The sequence below is a fragment of the Oncorhynchus keta genome, chromosome 30 (assembly GCF_023373465.1).
Source record: "Oncorhynchus keta strain PuntledgeMale-10-30-2019 chromosome 30, Oket_V2, whole genome shotgun sequence".
NCBI classification, from domain to species: Eukaryota; Metazoa; Chordata; class Actinopteri; order Salmoniformes; family Salmonidae; genus Oncorhynchus; species Oncorhynchus keta.
Window position 1 is genome coordinate 36,541,895 of NC_068450.1, and position 15,528 is coordinate 36,557,422.

The following is a 15,528-nucleotide window of genomic DNA, read 5'->3' on the forward strand; positions in this document are numbered from 1 at the left end:
AACACAGGAACAGAATCAATACCGCCTGAGGAAAGGAACCAAAGGGAGTGACAGATATAGGGGAGGTAATCAGGAAGTCGAGCGCCCGGAGAGGGGGAGCGGGAGTAGATGTGACAGGGGGTGTTCCTTTCACGTTTTTTTATTTTTTATTTTTTATTTCACCTTTATTTAACCAGGTAGGCTAGTTGAGAACAAGTTCTTCATTTGCAACTGCGACCTGGCCAAGATAAAGCATAGCAGTGTGAACAGACAACACAGAGTTACACATGGAGTAAACAATTAACAAGTCAATAACACAGTAGAAAAAAAGGGGAGTCTATATACAATGTGTGCAAAAGGCATGAGGAGGTAGGCGAATAATTACAATATTGCAGATTAACACTGGAGTGATAAATGATCAGATGATCATGTACAGTTAGAGATATTGGTGTGCAAAAGAGCAGAAAAGTAAATAAATGAAAACTGTGGGGATGAGGTAGGTGAAAATGGGTGGGCTATTTACCAATAGATTATGTACAGCTGCAGCGATCGGTTAGCTGCTCAGATAGCTGATGTTTGAAGTTGGTGAGGGAGATAAAAGTCTCCAACTTCAGCGATTTTTGCAATTCGTTCCAGTCACAGGCAGCAGAGTACTGGAATGAAAGGCGGCCGAATGAGGTGTTGGCTTTAGGGATGATCAGTGAGATACACCTGCTGGAGCGCGTGCTACGGATGGGTGTTGCCATCGTGACCAGTGAACTGAAATAAGTCGGAGCTTTACCTAGCATGGCCTTGTAGATGACCTGGAGCCAGTGGGTCTGGCGACGAATATGTAGCGAGGGCCAGCCGACGAGAGCATACAAGTCGCAGTGGTGGGTAGTAAAAGGTGCTTTAGTGACAAAACGGATGGCACTGTGAGAAACTGCATTCAGTTTGCTGTGTAAAGTGTTGGAAGCAATTTTGTAGATGACATCGCCGAAGTCGAGGATCGGTAGGATAGTCAGTTTTACTAGGGTAAGCTTGGCAGCGTGAGTGAAGGAGGCTTTGTTGCGGAATAGAAAGCCGACTCTTGATTTGATTTTCGATTGGAGATGTTTGATATGGGTCTGGAAGGAGAGTTTGCAGTCTAGCCAGACACCTAGGTACTTATAGGTGTCCACATATTCAAGGTCGGAACCATCCAGTGTGGTGATGCTAGTCGGGCATGCGGGTGCAGGCAGCGATCGGTTGAAAAGCATGCATTTGGTTTTACTAGCGTTTAAGAGCAGTTGGAGGCCACGGAAGGAGTGTTGTATGGCATTGAAGCTCGTTTGAAGTTAGATAACACAGTGTCCAATGAGGGGCCGAAAGTATATAGAATGGTGTCGTCTGCGTAGAGGTTGATCAGGGAATCGCCCGCAGCAAGAGCAACATCATTGATATATACAGAGAAAAGAGTCGGCCCGTGACCCATTCATTTAGACAAGTGTTTCTGGGTAATCGTCATCTTGTCATTTTTTAAATATTTATAAACTCTTTGTATCTGGACACTTTTTGTCTTTGATATTGATATAATGCAAATATGCAAGTAACATTTCACTGTACTGTTTACACCTTCTATATCCTGTGTCTCTGACAAATAACATTTTATTGCATTTGATATAGTGTGTGTTTACCAGAGACTATAATGTAAAGAGCAACATGTCCTGCACCAAAGTCCGTTTAAGATATGGGCCAAGGACTGCATTATTTAAAGTGTATTTTTGCCTGGAGTTTTTCCTTAATGTAGGCCACTACTTGTACCACTTTTAGTCTTGAAATGGTTGGTTGTTTACAACACTACTCACTCTGTTTAGCACATGGCCTCATGTGAATCGTTAGAGATGGGTGAAGCAATGTGAATGATGCTGGATGAGTGTAGACAAAGAACAGCTCTCAAGTAGGTACCAAAATACATTCAAGGACCATTTTCTTAAAAGTGGGGGTAAAGCAGAATGACTTTCCCATTGTTTCTCAACTGCAGTGTATGATATGCCATTTTGTAGCTCCGAGTCAATACTTTGATCCAATGTCAAAAAACATATTATTTTTGCTGCAAAGCACTGAAACCAGGTGGGTCACAACTAAAGAATATATTTTTTCCCACGATGATGAAATTATTAGAAACACATTTCACATTTGTCAATAACACTTAGAGTCAGGAAAGACAGCTAAGAATATGGAACATGAACATATAATACTAGCTTTGCCTTCTGCCTTTGTCCCTCGCTTCCCTTTACAACCTTGTCTTAGAACAATGTCTCAACATGTGTCCTCTGTGTGTAGTCAGAGACGTTACATAATCCTCTCTCTCTCTCTCTCTCTCTCTCTCCCTCTCCCTCTCCCTCTCCCTCTCCCTCTCCTCTCCCTCTCCCTCTCCCTCTCTCTCTCTCTCTCTCCCTCTCCCCCTCTCTCTCTCGGGGTGACGTCAGTGTGTGATTAACATTGGCCTAATTCAGTGGGTATATTCACTGTACTTAGGGGAGGCTGGCTGGACAGAGGTAGTGACTCAGGAGACAGAGGTAGAGCTCAGTCCATGTTTAATAAAGCCTACAACTACTGGAGTCCAGTGAGAGGAGAGAGTTCACCACCATCCCATTTAATACAGTCCACCGAAGAAAGGAGTGATTTTCTCCACTGGGTATCGGTGTGTGAGGGAGTTGGGCTTATGTCTGTCCGAAGAGTTCTCAGGGACTGATCTTTCTCACAGATAGAGTCACACTCTCTCTATCTCTCCTAAACACACTCACAGACCCCCCCCCCCCCGACACATTCACACACTTACGCCACAAACACACACATTAGGTGGACACCTCTAAGGCCCTCTGACGGAAGACTGTTCCATATCCCTCTTTTAAAGCTGCAATGTGTAACTTTTTGGGCGATCTGACCAAATGCACATGTATCAATGTATGTAGTAGATCTGTCGTTCTCATTGAGAGCACGTCTATGAAGCGGTGGAGCTGTTCAATGTCCACTATTTCTGTGCTTCTCAAGTTCCATGTTTTAGGTATTTGCATTTGTTGTTTTTTTACTCCGTCTTCAAACAACTGAACATACAATAGTTTTGGTTATAGGAAATACATTTCACAGCTGTTTAGATGGTACAATGATTCCCTAAACAATACTAGTTTGTTTTGTCACATAAACTGAAATTAGGCAAACGATTTGAATTGTAGCAACCATTAAAATGGTCGGTGCGATTCCTGCCTAGTGCACATTAATTATGCAAATTGATCCCCTAGTGGCTGTTCCCTTGTTTTCGAACGGCCACTAATGCATTTGTGTCCCTCGCTGCATTGATTCACGCGTCCTAATCTTCATCTGGGCCAGCCCATGCGGCCACATCCATCTGAGTAATGAAACTATGGAATACTGTAAATCAGCCTTCATATGGGCCAGTCGGGTGGGTTGGCCCTGCCAGCTGGCTAACACACACTCGCCTTCTACAATTTGACTCCGCGGTCTTTGGGCCGCACTGCCTTTGTTTCTGGGATTCATCTTCATTTCTGACTGACTACTCGAAGACTCAACTATTGCTGGCGGGAACAGGGAACAAAGGGATTCAGATAAACAGGGTTGTTTGTTTATTACAGTATTAGAACAGGATATGGTCGGCGGGAGAAGAGTTACATCAGTATGCGATTGTTTCTCTTCATTAACTTTGGAGTGGAGGCTGGGTGCCTTCCCCCTCCTCCTTTAATACTGGAGTGATCCAATGATCTTGTTTCAAGAGTTTTCTGTGCCTCAGCACATCTAGCCTCTCCGGCATCTCACTAATGACAGTCACACGGTTTGTTATTGTCACAGAGACGACCCGGGATACGTCAAAGTCAAATGCAAAAAAAAACAACAAGGGAAAAGGGAAAAAGACGAGAGAGAAGAGAGAAAAGGAGATGGCAGAAGGGTGAGAGGAAACAGGGCCTTTACTGAGGGATCTTCCTCTGGGTTAAAGAGTCAGACCTAGCGAGCTGATCCCCGAGCGGAACCTCTAATTAGTGCGTTCAGAGACACCTGATCTCATCACACGGGGGAATCCGCTCGGCGCTCCATTCCTCCCGGATACCTGCCTCTGAATAATTGGCTTATTTTCCTCATGTTTCTCCTTCATTCTCTCCTTCTGCCTCGCCCCCTCTCCCTCTCTTCCCCTCACTCCCTCTTTCCGTGCTCTGTTCGCTCTCAGCTATGTGTTTGAGTGTGGCTGACATCTCAACGAAAGGTAGCCGCTCCAGAACACGTTCCAGATGAATCCCCCAACCCCTTAACCTCAACACAATTAAATTCCTTCAGGGCGTACCTGGAGCACATCGCCCAAATGCCCCCATCAGACTCACTCTCCTTCTTTCCCTCTCTCTCTCTCATCAATTTTATATCTCTCAAATGTTAAGGATCTCTACTCTGCTTTTACCAAAGCAAGTTTCCGTCTACATTCATCATTGTTCTTTGAAACCGTTTTTAGAGTCTACAGTGTTGTCCATTTGAGTTGTTCTTCAGAGAGGGGAAAACAGAGAGAGGAGAACAGAGAGAGGAGAACAGAGAGAGTAAAACAGAGAGAGTAAAACAGAGAGAGGAGAACAGAGAGAGGAGAACAGAGAGAGGAGAACAGAGAGAGGAGAACAGAGAGAGGAGAACAGAGAGAGGAAAACAGAAGGGAAAATCAGAGAGAGGAGAACAGAGAGAGTAAAACAGAGAGAGGAGAACAGAAGGGAAAATCAGAGAGGAAAATCAGAGAGAGGAGAACATAAGGGAAAATCAGAGAGAGGAGAACAGAAGGGACAATCAGAGAGAGGAAAACAGAGAGAGGAGAACAGAAGGGGAAATCAGAGAGAGGAGAACAGAGAGCAGAGAACAGAGAGAGGAAAACAGAAGGGAAAATCAGAGAGAGGAAAAGAGAGAGAGGAAAACAGAGAGGAGAACAGAGAGAGGGGAACAGAGAGAGGAAAACAGAGAGTGGAAAACAGAGAGGAGAACAGAGAGAGGAGAACAGAGAGAGGAGAACAGAGAGAGGAAAACAGAGAGAGGAAAACAGAGAGAGGAAAACAGAGAGAGGAAAACAGAGAGAGGAGAACAGAAGGGAAATCAGAGAGAGGAAAACAGAGAGAGGAAAACAGTAGGGAAAATCAGAGAGAGGAGAACAGGAGGGAAAACAGAGAGAGGAGAACAGAGAGAGGAGAAAACAGAGAGGAGAACAGAGAGAGGAGAACAGAGAGAGGAAAACAGAGAGAGGAAAACAGAGAGAGGAGAACAGAGACAGGAGAACAGAGAGAGGAGAACAGAGAGAGGAAAACAGAGCGAGGAAAACAGAGAGGAGAACAGAGAGAGGAGAACAGAGAGAGTAAAACAGAAAGAGGAGAACAGAAGGGAAATCAGAGAGAGGAGAACAGAGAGAGGAGAACAGAGAGAGGAAAACAGAAGGGAAAATCAGAGAGAGGAAAAGAGAGAGGAGAACAGAGAGAGGAGAACAGAGAGAGGAGAACAGAAGGGAAAATCAGAGAGAGGAGAACAGAGAGAGGAAAACAGAGAGATGAAACCAGAGAGAGGAAAACAAAGAGAGGAAAACAGAGAGAGGAAAACAGAGAGGAGAACAGAGAGAGGGGAACAGAGAGAAGAGAACAGAGAGAGGAAAAGAGATGGAGGACAAGAGAGAGAGGAAAACAGAGAGAGGAAAACAGATTAAGGAAAACAGAGAGAGGAGAACAGAGAGGAGAACAGAGAGAGGAGAACAGAGAGAGGAGAACAGAGAGAGGAAAACAGAGAGAGGAGAACAGAGATAGGAAAACAGAGAGGAAAACAGAGAGGAGAACAGAGAGAGGAGAAAAGAGAGAGGAAAACAGAGAGAGGAGAACAGAGAGAGGAAAACAGAGAGGAGAACAGTGAGAAGATAACAGAGAGAGGAAAACAGAGAGAGGAAAACAGAGAGGAGAATAGAGAGAGGAGAACAGAGAGAGGAGAACAGAGAGAGTAAAACAGAGAGAGGAGAACAGAGAGAGGAAAATCAGAGAGAGGAAAACAGAGAGAGGAGAACAGACAGAGGAACACAGAGCGAGGAGAACAGAGAGAAGAGAACAGGGAGATGAGAACAGAAGGGAAAATCAGAGAGAGGAGAACAGAGAGAGGAGAAAAGAGAGAGGAAAACAGAGAGAGGAAAACAGAGAGAGGAGAACAGAGAGAGGAAAACAGAGAGGAGAACAGAGAGAGGAGAACAGAGAGAGGAAAACAGAGAGAGGGAAACAGAGAGAGGGAAACAGAGAGAAGAGAACAGAGAGAGGAAACACAGAGAGAGAAAAGAGGAGAGAGGAAAGAGAGAGAGAGGAAAAGAGAGAGAGGGGAACAGAGATAGGAAAACAGAGAGAGGAAAACAGAGAGGAGAACAGAGAACGGAGAAAAGAGAGAGGAAAACAGAGAGAGGAGAACAGAGAGAGGGAAACAGAGAGGAGAACAGAGAGAGGAGAACAGAGAGATGAAAACAGAGAGAGGAAAACAGAGAGAGGAAAAAGAGAGAGGATAACAGAGTGAGGAGAACAGAGAGAGTAAAACAGAGAGAGGAGAACAGAAGGGAAAATCAGAGAGAGGAAAACAGAGAGAGGAGAACAGAAGGGAAAATCAGAGAGAGGAGAACAGACAGAGGAACACAGAGTGAGGAGAACAGAGAGAAGAGAACAGAGAGATGAGAACAGAGAGAGGAAAACAGAGAGAAGAGACCAGAGAGAGGAAAACAGAGAGAGGAGAACAGAGATAGGAAAACAGAGAGAGGAGAACAGATAGAGGAGAACAGAGAGAGGAAAACAGAGAGAAGAGACCAGAGAGAGGAAAACAGAGAGAGGAGAACAGAGATAGGAAAACAGAGAGAGGAAAACAGAGAGGAGAACAGAGAGAGGAGAAAAGAGAGAGGAAAACAGAGAGAGGAGAACAGAGAGAGGGGAACAGAGAGAAGAGAACAGAGAGAGAAAAAGAGAGAGAGGAAAAAGAGAGAGAGGACAAGAGAGAGAGGAAAACAGAGAGAGGAAAACAGAGAGAGGAAAACAGAGAGAGGAGAACAGAGAGGAGAACAGAGAGAGGAGAACAGATAGAGGAGAACAGAGAGAGGAAAACAGAGAGAAGAGACCAGAGAGAGGAAAACAGAGAGAGCAGAACAGAGATAGGAAAACAGAGAGAGGAAAACAGAGAGGAGAACAGAGAGAGGAGAAAAGAGAGAGGAAAACAGAGAGAGGAGAACAGAGAGAGGAAAACAGAGAGGAGAACAGTGAGAAGATAACAGAGAGAGGAAAACAGAGAGAGGAAAACAGAGAGGAGAATAGAGAGAGGAGAACAGAGAGAGGAGAACAGAGAGAGTAAAACAGAGAGAGGAGAACAGAGAGAGGAAAATCAGAGAGAGGAAAACAGAGAGAGGAGAACAGACAGAGGAACACAGAGCGAGGAGAACAGAGAGAAGAGAACAGGGAGATGAGAACAGAAGGGAAAATCAGAGAGAGGAGAACAGAGAGAGGAGAAAAGAGAGAGGAAAACAGAGAGAGGAGAACAGAGAGAGGAAAACAGAGAGGAGAACAGAGAGAGGAAAACAGAGAGAGGAAAACAGAGAGAGGGAAACAGAGAGAAGAGAACAGAGAGAGGAAAACAGAGAGAGAAAAGGGAGAGAGGAAAAGAGAGAGAGGAAAAGAGAGAGAGGGGAACAGAGATAGGAAAACAGAGAGAGGAAAACAGAGAGGAGAACAGAGAGAGGAGAAAAGAGAGAGGAAAACAGAGAGAGGAGAACAGAGAGAGGGAAACAGAGAGGAGAACAGAGAGAGGAGAACAGAGAGATGAAAACAGAGAGAGGAAAACAGAGAGAGGAAAACAGAGAGAGGATAACAGAGCGAGGAGAACAGAGAGAGTAAAACAGAGAGAGGAGAACAGAGAGGAAAATCAGAGAGAGGAAAACAGAGAGAGGAGAACAGACAGAGGAACACAGAGCGAGGAGAACAGAGAGAAGAGAACAGAGAGATGAGAACAGAAGGGAAAATCAGAGAGAGGAGAACAGAGAGAGGAGAACAGAGAGAGTAAAACAGAGAGAGGAGAACAGAAGGGAAAATCAGAGAGAGGAAAACAGAGAGAGGAGAACAGAAGGGAAAATCAGAGAGAGGAGAACAGACAGAGGAACACAGAGTGAGGAGAACAGAGAGAAGAGAACAGAGAGATGAGAACAGAAGGGAAAATCAGAGAGAGGAGAACAGAGAGAGTAAAACAGAGAGAGGAGAACAGAAGGGAAATCAGAGAGAGGAAAACAGAGAGAGGAGAACAGAAGGGAAAATCAGAGAGAGGAGAACAGAAGGGAAAATCAGAGAGAGGAGAACAGAGAGGAAAACAGAGAGAGGAAAACAGAGAGAAGAAAACAGAGAGGAGAACAGAGAGAGGGAAACAGAGAGAAGAGAACAGAGAGAAAAAGAGAGAGATAAAAAGAGAGAGGAAAGAGAGAGAGGAAAAGAGAGAGGAAAACAGAGAGGAAAACAGAGAGAGGAGAAAAGAGAGAGGAAAACAGAGAGAGGAGAACAGAGAGAGGAAAACAGAGAGGAGAACAGAGGGAGGAGAACAGAGAGAGGAAAACAGAGAGAGGAAAACAGAGAGAGGAAAACAGAGAGGAGAACAGAGAGAGGAGAACAGAGAGAGGAGAAACCAGAGAGAGGAGAACAGAAGGGAAATCAGAGAGAGGAGAACAGAGAGAGGAAAACAGATTGAGGAAAACAGAGAGAGGAAAACAGAGAGGAGAACAGAGAGAGGAGAACAGAGAGGAAAACAGAGAGGAGAACAGAGAGAGGAGAACAGATAGAGGAGAACAGAGTGGAGAACAGAGAGAGGAAAACAGAGAGGAGAACAGAGAGAGGGGAACAGAGAGAAGAGAACAGAGAGAGGAAAACAGAGAGAGGAGAACAGAGAGAGGAAAACAGAGAGTGGAAAACAGAGAGGAGAACAGAGAGAGGAGAACAGAGAGAGGAGAACAGAGAGAGGAGAACAGAGAGAGGAAAACAGAGAGAGGAAAACAGAGAGGAGAACAGAGAGAGGAGAACAGAGAGAGGAAAACAGAGAGAGGAGAACAGAGAGAGGAAAACAGAGAGAGGAAAACAGAGAGAGGAAAACAGAGAGAGGAAAACAGAGCGAGGAGAACAGAGAGAAGAGAACAGAGAGATGAGAACAGAAGGGAAAATCAGAGAGAGGAGAACAGAGAGAGGAGAACAGAGAGAGTAAAACAGAGAGAGGAGAACAGAAGGGAAAATCAGAGAGAGGAAAACAGAGAGAGGAGAACAGAAGGGAAAATCAGAGAGAGGAGAACAGAAGGGAAAATCAGAGAGAGGAGAACAGAGAGAGGGAAAGAGAGAGGAAAACAGAGAGAGGAAAACAGAGAGGAGAAGAGAGGGAAACAGAGAGAAGAGAACAGAGAGAGGAAAACAGAGAGAGAAAAAGAGAGAGGAAAAGAGAGAGGAAAAGAGAGAACAGGGAAAACAGAGAGACAGACAGAGAGAGGAAAAAGAGAGAGGAAAACAGAGAGAGAGAACAGAGAGAGGAAAACAGAGAGGAGAACAGAGGGAGGAGAACAGAGAGAGGAAAACAGAGAGAGGATAACAGAGAGGAAAACAGAGAGGAGAACAGAGAGAGGAGAACAGAGAGAGTAAAACAGAGAGGAGAACAGAGAGGAAAACAGAGAGAGGAAAACAGAGAGGAGAAAACAGAGAGGAGAACAGAGAGAGGAGAACAGAGAGTGGAAAACAGAGGAGAACAGAGAGGAGAACAGAGAGAGGAGAACAGATAGAGGAGAACAGAGGGAGAGAGAGAGGAAAACAGAGAGGAGAACAGAGAGAGGGGAACAGAGAGAAGAGACCAGAGAGAGGAAAACAGAGAGAGGAGAACAGAGATAGGAAAACAGAGAGAGGAAAACAGAGAGGAGAACAGAGAGAGGAGAAAAACAGAGAGGAAAACAGAGAGAGGAGAACAGAGAGAGGAAAACAGAGAGAGAAAACAGAGAGAACAGAGAGAGGAGAACAGAGAGAGTAAAACAGAGAGAGGAGAACAGAGAGAGGAAAATCAGAGAGAGGAAAACAGAGAGAGGAGAACAGACAGAGGAACACAGAGTGAGAGAACAGAGAGAAGAGAACAGAGAGATGAGAACAGAAGGGAAAATCAGAGAGAGGAGAACAGAGAGAGGAGAACAGAGAGAGTAAAACAGAGAGAGGAGAACAGAAGGGAAATCAGAGAGAGGAAAACAGAGAGAGGAGAACAGAAGGGAAAATCAGAGAGAGGAGAACAGAAGGGAAAATCAGAGAGAGGAGAACAGAGAGAGGAAAACAGAGAGAGAGAAAAGAGAGAGGAGAACAGAGAGAGGAAAGAGAACAAGAGAGAGAGAACAGAGAGAGAAAACAGAACAGAGAGGAAAAGAGAGAGAGGGAAAACAGAGAGAGGAGAAACAGAGAGAGAGAAAACAGAGAGGAGAACAGAGGAGAGAGGGAGAGAACAGAGAGAGGAAAACAGAGAGAGGAAAACAGAGAGAGGAAAACAGAGGAGAACAGAGAGGAGTAAAACAGAGAGGAGAACAGACAGAGGAACACAGAGAGAGGAGAACAGAGAGAAGAGAGATGAGACAGAAGGGAAAATCAGAGAGAGGAGAACAGAGAGAGGAGAACAGAGAGAGTAAAACAGAGAGAGGAGAACAGAAGGGAAATCAGAGAGAGGAAAACAGAGAGAGGAGAACAGAGGGAAAATCAGAGAGAGGAGAACAGAAGGGAAAATCAGAGAGAGGAGAACAGAGAGAGGAAAACAGAGAGAGGAAAAGAGAGAGGAAAACAGAGAGGAGAACAGAGAGGGAAACAGAGAGAAGAGAACAGAGAGAGGAAAACAGAGAGAGAAAAAAGGAGAGAGGAAAAGAGAGAGGAAAACAGAGAGGAAAACAGAGAGGAGTACAGAGAGGAGAAAAGAGGAAAACAGAGAGAGAGAACAGAGAGAGGAAAACAGAGAGGAGAACAGAGGGAGGAGAACAGAGAGAGGAAAACAGAGAGAGGATAACAGAGAGAGGAAAGAGAGAGGAGAACAGAGAGAGGAGAACAGAGAGAGTAAAACAGAGAGAGGAGAACAGAGAGAGGAAAACAGAGAGGAAAACAGAGAGAGGAAAACAGAGGAGAACAGAGAGAGGAGAACAGAGAGAGGAAAACAGAGAGGAGAACAGAGAGGAGAACAGAGAGAGGAGAACAGATAGAGGAGAACAGAGTGGAGAACAGAGAGAGGAAAACAGAGAGGAGAACAGAGAGAGGGGAACAGAGAGAAGAGAGAGAGAGGAAAACAGAGAGAGGAGAACAGAGAGAGGAGAACAGAGAGAGGAAAACAGAGAGGAGAACAGAGAGGAGAAAAGAGAGAGGAAAACAGAGAGAGGAGAACAGAGAGAGGAAAACAGAGAGGAGAACAGAGAGAGGAGAACAGAGAGAGGAAAACAGAGAGAGGAGAACAGAGAGAGGAAAACAGAGAGGAGAACAGAGAGAGGAAAATCAGAGAGAGGAAAACAGAGAGAGGAGAACAGACAGAGGAACACAGAGTGAGGAGAACAGAGAGAAGAGAACAGAGAGATGAGAACAGAAGGGAAAATCAGAGAGAGGAGAACAGAGAGAGGAGAACAGAGAGAGTAAAACAGAGAGAGGAGAACAGAAGGGAAATCAGAGAGAGGACAACAGAGAGAGGAGAACAGAAGGGAAAATCAGACAGAGGAGAACAGAAGGGAAAACAGAGAGAGGAGAACAGAGAGAGGAAAACAGAGAGGAGAACAGAGGGAGGAGAACAGAGAGGAGAACAGAGAGAGGAAAACAGAGAGAGGAAAACAGAGAGAGGAAAACAGAGAGGAAAAGAAAAGAGAGAAAAAACAGAGAGAGAGGAAAACAGAGAGGAGTACAGAGAGGAAAAGAGAGAGGAAAACAGAGAGGAGGAAAACAGAGAGGAAAACAGAGAGGAGAACAGAGGGAGGAGAACAGAGGAGGAAAACAGAGAGAGGAAAACAGAGAGAGGAAAACAGAGAGGAGAACAGAGAGAGGAAAACAGAGAGAGGAGAACAGAGAGAGGAAAACAGAGAGGAGAACAGAGGGAGAGAGGAAAAGAGAGAGGAAAAGAGAGAGAGGAAAACAGAGAGGAGTACAGAGAGAGGATAAAAGAGAGAGGAAAACAGAGAGAGGAGAACAGAGAGAGGAAAACAGAGAGGAGAACAGAGGGAGGAGAACAGAGAGAGGAAAACAGAGAGAGGAAAACAGAGAGGAGAACAGAGAGAGGAGAACAGAGAGAGTAAAACAGAGAGAGGAGAACAGACAGAGGAACACAGAGTGAGGAGAACAGAGAGAAGAGAACAGAGAGATGAGAACAGAAGGGAAAATCAGAGAGAGGAGAACAGAGAGAGGAGAACAGAGAGAGTAAAACAGAGAGAGGAGAACAGAAGGGAAATCAGAGAGAGGAAAACAGAGAGAGGAGAACAGAAGGGAAAATCAGAGAGAGGAGAACAGAAGGGAAAATCAGAGAGGAGAACAGAGAGAGGAAAACAGAGAGAGGAAAACAGAGAGAGGAAAACAGAGAGGAGAACAGAGAGAGGGAAACAGAGAGAAGAGAACAGAGAGAGGAAAACAGAGAGAGAAAAAGGGAGAGAGGAAAAGAGAGAGAGGAAAAGAGAGAGAGGAAAACAGAGAGGAGAACAGAGAGAGGAGAAAAGAGAGAGGAAAACAGAGAGAGGAGAACAGAGAGAGGAAAACAGAGAGGAGAACAGAGGGAGGAGAACAGAGAGAGGAAAACAGAGAGAGGAAAACAGAGAGGAAAACAGAGAGGAGAACAGAGAGAGGAGAACAGAGAGAGTAAAACAGAGAGAGGAGAACAGAGAGAGGAAAACAGATTGAGGAAAACAGAGAGAGGAAAACAGAGAGGAGAACAGAGAGAGGAGAACAGAGAGAGGAAAACAGAGAGGAGAACAGAGAGGAGAACAGAGAGAGGAGAACAGATAGAGGAGAACAGAGTGGAGAACAGAGAGAGGAAAACAGAGAGGAGAACAGAGAGAGGGGAACAGAGAGAAGAGACCAGAGAGAGGAAAACAGAGAGAGGAGAACAGAGATAGGAAAACAGAGAGAGGAAAACAGAGAGGAGAACAGAGAGGAGAAAAGAGAGAGGAAAACAGAGAGAGGAGAACAGAGAGAGGAAAACAGAGAGGAGAACAGAGAGAGGAAAACAGAGAGAGGAAAACAGAGAGGAGAACAGAGAGAGGAGAACAGAGAGTAAAACAGAGAGAGGAGAACAGAGAGAGGAAAATCAGAGAGAGGAAAACAGAGAGAGGAGAACAGACAGAGGAACACAGAGTGAGGAGAACAGAGAGAAGAGAACAGAGAGATGAGAACAGAAGGGAAAATCAGAGAGAGGAGAACAGAGAGAGGAGAACAGAGAGAGTAAAACAGAGAGAGGAGAACAGAAGGGAAATCAGAGAGAGGAAAACAGAGAGAGGAGAACAGAAGGGAAAATCAGAGAGAGGAGAACAGAAGGGAAAATCAGAGAGAGGAGAACAGAGAGAGGAAAACAGAGAGAGGAAAACAGAGAGAGGAAAACAGAGAGGAGAACAGAGAGAGGGAAACAGAGAGAAGAGAACAGAGAGAGGAAAACAGAGAGAGAAAAAGGGAGAGAGGAAAAGAGAGAGAGGAAAAGAGAGAGAGGAAAACAGAGAGGAGTACAGAGAGAGGAGAAAAGAGAGAGGAAAACAGAGAGAGGAGAACAGAGAGAGGAAAACAGAGAGGAGAACAGAGGGAGGAGAACAGAGAGAGGAAAACAGAGAGAGGAAAACAGAGAGAGGAAAACAGAGAGGAGAACAGAGAGAGGAGAACAGAGAGAGTAAAACAGAGAGAGGAGAACAGACAGAGGAACACAGAGTGAGGAGAACAGAGAGAAGAGAACAGAGAGATGAGAACAGAAGGGAAAATCAGAGAGAGGAGAACAGAGAGAGGAGAACAGAGAGAGTAAAACAGAGAGAGGAGAACAGAAGGGAAATCAGAGAGAGGAAAACAGAGAGAGGAGAACAGAAGGGAAAATCAGACAGAGGAGAACAGAAGGGAAAATCAGAGAGAGGAGAACAGAGAGAGGAAAACAGAGAGAGGAAAACAGAGAGAGGAAAACAGAGAGGAGAACAGAGAGAGGAGAACAGAGAGAGTAAAACAGAGAGAGGAGAACAGAAGGGAAATCAGAGAGAGGAAAACAGAGAGAGGAGAACAGAAGGGAAAATCAGACAGAGGAGAACAGAAGGGAAAATCAGAGAGAGGAGAACAGAGAGAGGAAAACAGAGAGAGGAAAACAGAGAGAGGAAAACAGAGAGGAGAACAGAGAGAGGAAAACAGAGAGGAGAACAGAGAGAGTAAAACAGAGAGAGGAGAACAGAGAGAGGAAAATCAGAGAGAGGAAAACAGAGAGAGGAGAACAGACAGAGGAACACAGAGCGAGGAGAACAGAGAGAAGAGAAAAGAGAGATGAGAACAGAAGGGAAAATCAGAGAGAGGAGAACAGAGAGAGGAGAACAGAGAGAGTAAAACAGAGAGAGGAGAACAGAAGGGAAAATCAGAGAGAGGAAAACAGAGAGAGGAGAACAGAAGGGAAAATCAGAGAGAGGAGAACAGAAGGGAAAATCAGAGAGAAGAGAAAAGAGAGATGAGAACAGAAGGGAAAATCAGAGAGAGGAGAACAGAGAGAGGAAAACAGAGAGAGGAAAACAGAGAGGAGAACAGAGAGAGGAGAACAGAGAGAGGAAACAGAGAGGAGAACAGAGAGGAGAACAGAGAGAGGAGAACAGATAGAGGAGAACAGAGAGGAGAACAGAGAGAGGAAAACAGAGAGGAGAACAGAGAGAGGGGAACAGAGAGAAGAGACCAGAGAGAGGTAAACAGAGAGAGGAGAACAGAGATAGGAAAACAGAGAGAGGAAAACAGAGAGGAGACAGAGAGAGGAGAAAAGAGAGAGGAAAACAGAGAGAGGAGAACAGAGAGAGGAAAACAGAGAGGAGAACAGAGAGAGGAGAACAGAGAGAGGAAAACAGAGAGAGGAAAACAGAGAGGAGAACAGAGAGAGGAGAACAGAGAGAGTAAAACAGAGAGAGGAGAACAGAGAGAGGAAAATCAGAGAGAGGAAAACAGAGAGAGGAGAACAGACAGAGGAACACAGAGCGAGGAGAACAGAGAGAAGAGAACAGAGACATGAGAACAGAAGGGAAAATCAGAGAGAAGAGAACAGAGAGAGGAGAACAGAGAGAGTAAAACAGAGAGAGGAGAACAGAAGGGAAAATCAGAGAGAGGAAAACAGCGAGAGGAGAACAGAAGGGAAAATCAGAGAGAGGAGAACAGAGAGAGGAGAACAGAAGGGAAAATCAGAGAGAGGAGAACAGAGAGAGGAAAACAGAGAGAGGAAAACAGAGAGGAGAACAGAGAGAGGGGAACAGGGAGAAGAGAACAGAGAGAGGAAAACAGAGAGAGGAAAAGAGAGAGAGGAAAACAGAGAGAGGAAAACAGAGAGAGGAGA